We start from the raw sequence: 9,190 nt of genomic DNA, 5'->3' as shown, positions 1-9,190 counted from the left end.
TAGGACACTGCGAGAAACAATGAACGTAGAAAACCCACCTTATGACGACATACCGAACACCGAGCAAACACCCAGCTTCTTACGTTCCAGCTCGTTTCACTAAAACACTTTACACACATTATTTAAAATTGCAGCACAGAGTCAATCGAAGGTGTTTGAAGATGTATGCAACTTGTTTTAATTGTCATTATTTTCATTGGTTCTCTTTCTCCTCGTGCACTACCCGCCGTGGTCGCTCAGTGGCTATGGTGTTAGGCTGCTGAGCACGAGGTCGCGGGATCGAGTCCCGGCCACGGCGGCCGCATTTCGATAGGGGCGAAATGCGAAAACACCCGTGTACTTAGATTTAGGTGCACGTTAAATAATTCTCATGCACTGTTTTGGCCGCGCACATTTGTGCACATAGCGCCTGAAAGAGTTAAGAATAAGTTAAGAGTTAAGAGAAGAAGAACAGTGCCACATTAATCAAATTGAGGCCATCCAAAAGAAAGCGATCCGCTTCATATGTCGTAGGTACGATAGGGATTTTTCGCCGTATACTGCGCTTTCATCCCTAGGCTTAGAACCACTCTCAGATCGCCGACGCACGGATTCACTAAAGTTTTTGTATTGCGTTATTAACTCTTCTTGCCGTATATCTTCGGATAACTACCTAACTCCTGCGAAACCATCTAATACTAGAAGTCACCATCACCTAAACATCTCACCTTATTTCGCCCGTACGGACACATTTAAATACAGTTTATTTCCCCGTGCAATTGAGTACTGGAATTCTTTGCCTGGTGCTACTCGTTCTCTTCCTTTAAACTTATTCTTGGCGGCCATTGAATAGTTTTGGTTTGTGTTTGTTTGTACTGTTCGTATTTGGCCTGTATTGTTTACTATTTTTCATTTCTCTGCCTTTCACACCCACTCCTGCAATAGCCCGATCGGGCTGCAGTATGTACAAATAAAATAAAAGAATGGTTGCAGGTAAGTGAACAATGCGGTCCGATACATTACAATGGCCTTCTGGCCGGTGATCGCTCTCTCTGAGTTATCATGCTTCCCCTCACATGACTGCTATCACGTTATCGTATCGACTCTTATCAACTTGTCGCTCACGCGAAAGACGCGCTCGATGTGCTTGAACCGTCGTAAACCTTGTCGACACTTTGATAACAGGACGGATTCATCGCAATCGGATTGTACGCGCATAGATGGAATTCGGTGCATTACATTCTCGAACAGACGCGAGCACTTACCGACAATCCTGAAATGTGATTCGATTGTACGACTGCGAGCTCGTGCTTGCTCACATTGTTGCGACTCGATGTGTTTCCTTTAATTTTTCGCTATAAGTTCGCCAAATAAACATATTTTCCCCATTCATAACTCCTGCCATGGTTTCTGCCTGGCTAGCATATAATAGATGGCGATAAATGATAGCCATTTTAAGGTCACAACCACAACCAAAGGCCGTTTAAGGCATTCAGTATTCCTCACAGAAAACTGTCTCTAGTTTTTACATTTTGCTTCGAGGTCAGCAAACTCGCTGACTCGTTGCACTGCTAGTCGCGTACTGAATGACGCGTATAGAGCAAACGTATTCACAAACTGTATTATTTCATTTGCCTCTTCAGGAACCATTTGCTGACCAACGTGTGTTCTACACCGTCGACAGACGCCAAGGAAGCGCTGACCAAGGATCAGCGAGAACACAGCAGTCGATTTTTTAACGAAACCATTAATAACCACATGCGCGCGTCAGGAGCCCGCCATCTACCCGCTTATCTGTCAGCTGGAAGCGGCATTCGGAAGAAGCGCGCGGAAGGAAAGCGAATTGACGACCCAGCGGCCTCGGCGGAAGTGCAGAAAAGTCGCGGCTGGCCCACAGGCTGGGCCTTCGCACTTTCTCCACGAGACGCTGTTCAGCGGAACAGCGCGTTACAGACGCACTCATGTAGTTGGCAGAGCGGCTACCCAAATTGTAACTGACGTATACGCAGGATAAACGGGCACATCGAAAGCAAGCGAATATCGAACAAAAATGGAAACCAATTATTGAACTCCTGGTTCCTTAGGCTTCCGGGGAGCCAATGAGCGCATAAGGAAAGGAAATGAATGAGACAAAAAAAAGAAGAAAAAGTAGGAAACATGCGTTCGTTGCTTCGTGTGTTAGCGAGGGTCCGCACCCTGATGCCAGCGTCAGAAGATTCCATCGATAACAGTCACAGAATTGTCTCTTCTCATCTTTAACGTATCTCCGTTATTGCAGGCCTTTATGATGAAGGAACAAACGGTGCTCTGGGAAGGGTGGGTGGAGGGGAGGGAGAGAAGCAGAGGCAAAGCGGTTTCTGTCACCGCAGTAACTACTCTGTTGACTTTATCGGTTTCGTGATTAGGACGGCTACGACGGGCGGAAAGTCTGGGCGCTCATTCCTGAAAGCGGTCTGAGTGGAAAACTTTCCCGCCCTTTGAACGACGACGGCAGTTTCCGCGTGGCCAGACTCTCGCTCGACGGTTTTGCGAGGATCGCAATTATAGCGGACGCCAACTCGCGCTCGATGGAGATGTGCGACAGACATTTAATTTAGCTCCTATCCCTGTGTAGCTTTTTATTGCTTTCCTTTCTTGACGGGCGTTATTTCGAACCTCCGCTCTCGTCTTCTGGACGTCTGAGTTAATTTAGGAACAGTGTAGAAGCGCCGTGTTTTGCGTTGAAGGAAGTCGCGAACGTATGTGAAGAATATATTGCTGGATGCAGCGGCCGTCATTTTTTAGGGTTCATTGAGATTTGAAAGCAGAGCCAACTGAGGCAGAATCGTTTAGGCGAAATGCGGCTGCGCGGTATCCACGACAAACACACAGGCTCGCAATTCAGTGATCTATCTGTTTTTCCACTCCATGACGTCACTTGCGCTGTTATCGCTGGTACTAAAATTGTGCACCGTGTGGTTCCGTTAAACAGCCTAACTCCTGACATTGCTCTGTGACATCGTTTAGCAAAGTGGTGTAATATTTCTAGAGCGTTGACTTATTCGCTAAAGTAGTGAATACAGCCCTATATACAGTACGTTTTCCACGGAATAGTACTGTTATCCTGATGTCATTTACAATAACTATCAGAATCAAAGAGGTACAGTCGCGGTCAAAAATACGCGGCCCACGGCTCCAGTCGGCGGAGCGGCCGCGAGCCGCACCGCGGCGCTCGCGTCGGCGCTGCGAGAGTTTGCGCTCTGACGACAGGTATCTCCCTCGCTATATCGAAACAGCTGAACGATGCACTTGAACTTTATCAACCGTGTTACGTATCCGCCCGAGAGCGAGGGAGATACCTGTCGTCAGAGCGGAAACTCTCGCAGCGCCGACGCGAGCGCCGCGGTGCGGCTCGCGGCCGCTCCGCCGACTGGAGCCGTGGGCCGCGTATTTTTGACCGCGACTGTACATATGTGTTATATTTGGTACATCTGTTATATTCGGGGATTCTCTTAGGAAGCAATTCTGTCCTTCCGGGATCGCCCAGATCTGCCGTGTATAGAACACAGGTACGTCTACTGATAGCAGGATTTTCGCTGATGCACTGAACGTGCTAGCACGTTCAGTCGAATAGCAGTGATTGGTGATTGCAGTAATTGCAGCATGCTGCAATTACTGCCGCAGTGAAATGACGGTGGCGAGAAGCCAATAGCAAGTGACGGATCGATTCGCAGTATCTGTGGGTCTGACTACCAAGCTCTCGAGCTGGACGTATCTGACACGCGGGGAATGCCGCGGGCTCTTATCGGTACACAGTTGTGCGCTCGTCAGCCCATAGTGACGCAGACAAACAAGCAGATAAGACAAAGCGTTATCGCCTATTGCAAACTGAGGTCGGGCTTTCGTTACATGGCTGCATAGAATTTTTTGTCAGGGGTGATATAGCATGGGATATGCTCGAGAGCCGCAGCGGGGCCATCGTTCATTATGTGTCACGCTCATGTTGAGCTGCGCGCTGAACAATGGGCAGCGACCGATATGCCGGTGCAGGCAATCCCTGTGCGCGAGCGTTCGAGTCGGTTCTAGCAGTACCAACATCACGCACGTTCTCCCCATTCGCGTGCCGCACACTTCTATCAGAGAGCTAGATTCCCAGGGTTCATCTGTGAATTGGCTCGAGATAGCGCGGACAATGGCCATTGTACCGTGACTACACTTAGGTAGGCATATTAGGTAAGTTGGTGATCGAGTCAAAATTGCATTCACTTGTGTCATTAGGAACGGCTAAATTTCTTTTTCGCATGCCTTTTCTCTTTTTCTTTCCACCTTCCCCCTCCTTTATTTTTTGACAGGTTAAGTGACCACAAATCCTGCACACTTCTACGCTTCCAAGGTTTAGGAGACACGTTGGAATGGCTTCCACATGTTTAAAATTTTGAATTGCGGGAAATATCTTTTCTTGCGTTTTATTTCATTAAACACAGTGGCGGTTACTTCCAAATTTTCAAGGGCATGTTAAAATGGCTTCTAAACTATTTCAAAGTTTAAATTACAAAGAAAACCTTTTTTTTTAAATGTGTTCGCATTAGGAATGTCAAAGTGGAAACAAAAGTGTACGTGTGTGAAGTGTGGAATGCTGGCCATGTGGTTGAGGTATACAGAGGGGAGGGGATACGGGAGCTTAGAAGAGCGTGTATGCGTGTATGTGTATGTGCATATGTACGCGTACGTCATGCTAACGCATTTCTCTCCCATTTAACCTCTAAATCGCTGCTGAATTTTTCTTTCTTTTTTTTCAATTTTTCTTTTCATGCGTCCAATTTAACAGCTGCAGTGGCTGTGGGGACGGTGTTGCTTGAGGCAGGGTTAGGCTTTCAGACTGAGCTGGCCAATCGCCCATCCTGAGCCTCTTTTCGGATTACGCGAAATGCGTCACTTCGTGCCAGTGAGCTCAGTTTCCTGTAGTAACGGGAGCAGAAGATCCCAGTCCTGGCTCACAGTTTACGGCTTGCTGCGAGACCGGGCCGGTGACTCTTCGAACTTCCGCATCCTGCAGGCACGATCGATGAGAAGACTCACGTGGGGTGCTCTGGACACATTCCGGGCGGAAGGAAGAGAGATATACTTGTCTGTCGATATATAGCGCCAAAGCTATCGATTCGCGCCTGCGAATGCTTCGTTATTTTTGTCTCAAAATCTTACCAACACGCTCAAATTGAGACGCTATTTACGGAGAAATAGAACTACAGGTGGCAGCACTGTTGCCGCGTTAGCGTGAACAAAAGCCCTTTCATCAGCTTGCGCTTTTTAGTAGTAATGTGAGGGGCTTTAGTGTGGTTAGGCTGTCGACTGGCGTGCATTGAAATGTACACGGCTGTGTTACGCCGGGGACGATTTGGCCCGATTTTATGGTAACGACACGCGCTGACTGCAGTGAACTGGTCGCATGTTGTCCTCCAGTGCCACATTTTTGCGGCAAATGCGCATGTTGAAAGAAGCGCATGATGTCATTAAACGGAACTCAGGCACGCAGACAATGTTTAGGCACTTTCTTGGGGCATTTTGCGGATGTTTCGCCTGCGTTTCGCCTCCTCCGTCAATATTGTTGCGCATGTTAATACCGAATTCTCTGCGAATCTTGCAGTAATTTAGATAAGTTTTTTATTCCTGTAAAAACAAAGGTAAATTAGAAACTTGCACTCTACATAACCAATTGTGCGCATACATCTCCGTTTCCATTTTTTCTGCTGTGAAATGTAAACAGTTCAAAGTTCAACTAGGCAACCTAAGCCAATGTGAGTGACAGTACGTCAGCAGGACCATCAGCTTGCTTCAGAAGAGATTATTTTTATCGCCCTTGTACCGTTACGCGCACGACAGCGATGCGACAAAGTTGTGGTTATTTGAGGAACTAACGAACCATTAAGTTGTTTTATTTCAGCTGATTGTGGCCACTGCCTTGGGCCAAGATAACAATGCCACGATGAAGAGCGAAATGAAATTATAGTAGCCGCTTTTCAATTCAATGTTCTGACACCATACGTTTAGATAGTGCCGTGTCACTTGTGATTCTAATATAATACCCTATATTAACTTTCATTCTGCAGCAGCGAATCAAAGTACAAATGCGCACGATTTAATTGCGAGGCGAGGTGAATTCACCGTATTGGCATCAGAACCACCTATTTAAAGAACACTTCTGGTCGCGTAACCGCTAAGCGAGAGTCATGCGATTATCATAACGCATTCATCGTAATATAAATTGTGTGACGCGATATCATATGAGTGCGTGCTTGTGATTCTGTTTTCTACCGCTGAGTGACGATCACGCCACCACGTTCACCTTTCCTGGCATCATAGACATTATGGAATTATATAACACATTGTGACAATTTAAAGCGCGGCATTCACATCTTGCTGGTACCACTTCATTCGTTTAGAATTATGTAAAATGCTTTTTGTCACGTACTGGAAACACGAAGCGGTAATAACATTGATATGCATTTGGGGAATGGGGATTCGGACAGTCACACATTGCGTGCTCAACACGGGTAGTCAGTGATCGTACTACAGCGCGAATAAACACAGCGCAAGGCTAAATGCTTCTGTACGCCGTCAAAAAAATGCCGACCAGCATTTACGACAGCGCTACAAATACGGAAGAAATGATCTTTAAAGATATTCACGCCATACACGCACTTGTACAAACACGTACTGCCTAGCAGACGACGCGAGCGCAGTCCACGCTATACTTGGTTAGGCCAATGCGCACCAGGCGGCGAATCTGTTCGATATCGCGGCCGATCGCCAAACAGTTCCATCGAGAGGACCAGAGGACCACGCGCCTCAGCTGTTGGACTTCAATGAGCGACTTTAGATTCAATGTACGTCTCCGGACGAAGCGACACCTTCAGTGCTTGCTCTGCTTTATTTGTTTTTGTTTTTCTCCTTTGCATCCCCTTCCCCCCGTTCCAGGTAGTAAACCGGAGGTTCATCTGGTTGACTTCCGTGCTCTTCCTTCGCTTTTCTGTCTTTCACGAGAGGGCGAACATCGAAACCCGCGCGGTGGCTCCGTGGCTTTGGCGTTCTGCTGATGAGGGCACATCTTGGTGAGGGAGAAATGAAAGATTAAAAAATATATAGAGATAAAAAAGAACGGAAAAAGAAAAACGGGAGAAAAAAAAAGACAAATAAAAACGCTCGTTTACTACGGTGCATGTTAAAGAACCCCATATGACCAAATTTTTCTGTAGCCTTCCACTCGTAGCCCCGCTGTTAGTTTTGGGACGTTGTCAAATCCTGTGAAACAATCAATCAACGTCTCGACGGTCCGCATTGCCCTTTCTCACTTCTTTTTCGTACCGTTTACCAACCGTTATCACCTCCAGCGTTGCAGTGACTCAGCGTCTGCAAGAACAGAGCACGACAGTGTGCCCACCATCTGTCGTTAACACGGCATTGCATGAAACGGCCAGAGTCTAGAGTCGCCGCAGCGTCAGACGGTGTGCGGAATGGTTGCAGAAAACGGTGGCAGCGTGCGCATTCAGCTTCACAGTTTCTTCGAAAGAAACAATGTGAAGAAGCCGTCTTTCTTTGGGAATTATGCGAAACGTTCTGCTTTTCCGTGTATTCAGGGAGCACTTACAGCGCAAATAGACGCGAACACTCGCCCACTTCGACAGACTCTGAAAGAAGACTGTAAAAATGGTTCTTCCGAGTTCTAAAGTACGCAAGGTAAGGTGCCTTCGATGTATGCGCTACTCTCGGTGGCTTGAGTACGTTTCAGTTTTTAGCTTGAGTAGTAGGTTTTAGTTTTTTGTTGCAAGGATTGTCGTTGATGGCGTAAGATTCCTTTAGGGTACACACGACTGCCCGTTCCGGAACACTACGGCAATGCTGCTAAAGTCCTGCAGGGCAACTTTACAGCTCTGTTTTTCAGTTCTGTCTAGCGTGTCTAGTAGTAATAATATTGCTTCGTTATCGCAATTGCAGCATTTTCGTGCTCGCAGTACGGTTTAGTTGCTATGCTACGCAACTGCTTTAGCGTTATCGGAGTGTTCTGACGCAATCAGTCGAACGTCCCATTGATAACATACGAAACGCCATGTTACATTTCTGCTTACTACGTCAGCTCGCGAAAGGCACGACAAAGCTACTAATGCAGCCTTTGACATCACCGTTATTACTGTAAATGAGAAACGGGTCGCCAGCGGGACTCCAGCGTCGCCAACACCGGCCCGAAGAAATTTAGACGCGCTTCCGAACGATAGGGACCCACGAGTTATCACTCGTACGGCTGTTACGCAGAGTGCTTTGCTCAGTTGAATGTTCGCCCTTCTGATATATTTTGCAAGCATGCATCCAATTAAATTCTCATTATGCGCCGATCAATATTTTCACAACTTGTGCACTCTTGCCTCGTGATAAGCGATCGCGGGTGTCACGGCTATACTTTTGCCAGTATACCATAATCACGGCGAATGTTTAGCGCATCTCTCCCATTTTGGTTCCAATAGCGAGGTTGTTTGTTCTGACGCGATACTGTCAACTTTGGAAAGCTTCAGCGCAAGGTGCCCATTCGATTTCGGTGTGTTTACTAGTTCTACAGATTTCGAACGTGAGTAAGCTCAGATAAGTAACTGCGAATCGTATACCGGGCTTGATTTTTGCATGGTCACCGAACTGCCCGGAAATAATTCATTAATCGCAGGGCGAGTCGAACGAAACCTAAATGTTTCTGCTTCATATGTTAGCACAGGTAGAATGCAATGATTGTACACTTCTCAAAGACAGCGACTAGCTGCCAGTCATGATTTGGTAATGTCTGCGGCATCTACTGTGACCCATTTTTATTCTTCTGAAATTTTCTCAGTCAGGGTCCCCTGGGAGTAACTGACCTAGATAAACGTACCACGGCATAGGCCATAGAAGGTGACTGGCGATCATGAATTCTTTTTCCCTTGCCAGACGATGAACATTACATTGGTCTTCTGCATATTAATCTTCAACCCTGTTTTTACAGCTCCTCTGCTAAGGTTCTCAATCATTTGTTGCAATTCATCCCCAGCATTGCTGAACAGGGTAATGTCATCTGCAAACCTTAGGTTGCTGAGATATTCGCCGTTGATCCTCACTCCTAAGCCTTCCTAGCACAACAGCTTCAATGGTTCTTCTGAGTATTCAACGAATAACATTGGAGAGATTGTGACTTCTTGCCTGACTCATTTCTGGA

General features: G+C 46.8%; 1 long non-coding RNA gene across 1 annotated transcript in view; it reads left to right on the top strand.

Moving 5' to 3' along the window:
* The first annotated feature begins 7,363 nt into the window (after positions 1–7,363).
* Positions 7,364–9,190, top strand: part of LOC135908403 (uncharacterized) — a 257,501-nt gene continuing 255,674 nt past the window's right edge. The window contains exon 1 of the long non-coding RNA XR_010566315.2: positions 7,364–7,692. This is a non-coding gene — a long non-coding RNA (uncharacterized lncRNA). The remainder of the gene's footprint in view (positions 7,693–9,190) is intronic.

Source organism: Dermacentor albipictus, chromosome 5 (genome assembly GCF_038994185.2).
Source record: "Dermacentor albipictus isolate Rhodes 1998 colony chromosome 5, USDA_Dalb.pri_finalv2, whole genome shotgun sequence".
NCBI lineage: Eukaryota > Metazoa > Arthropoda > Arachnida > Ixodida > Ixodidae > Dermacentor > Dermacentor albipictus.
This window is presented reverse-complemented; position numbering and strand designations above follow the sequence as displayed.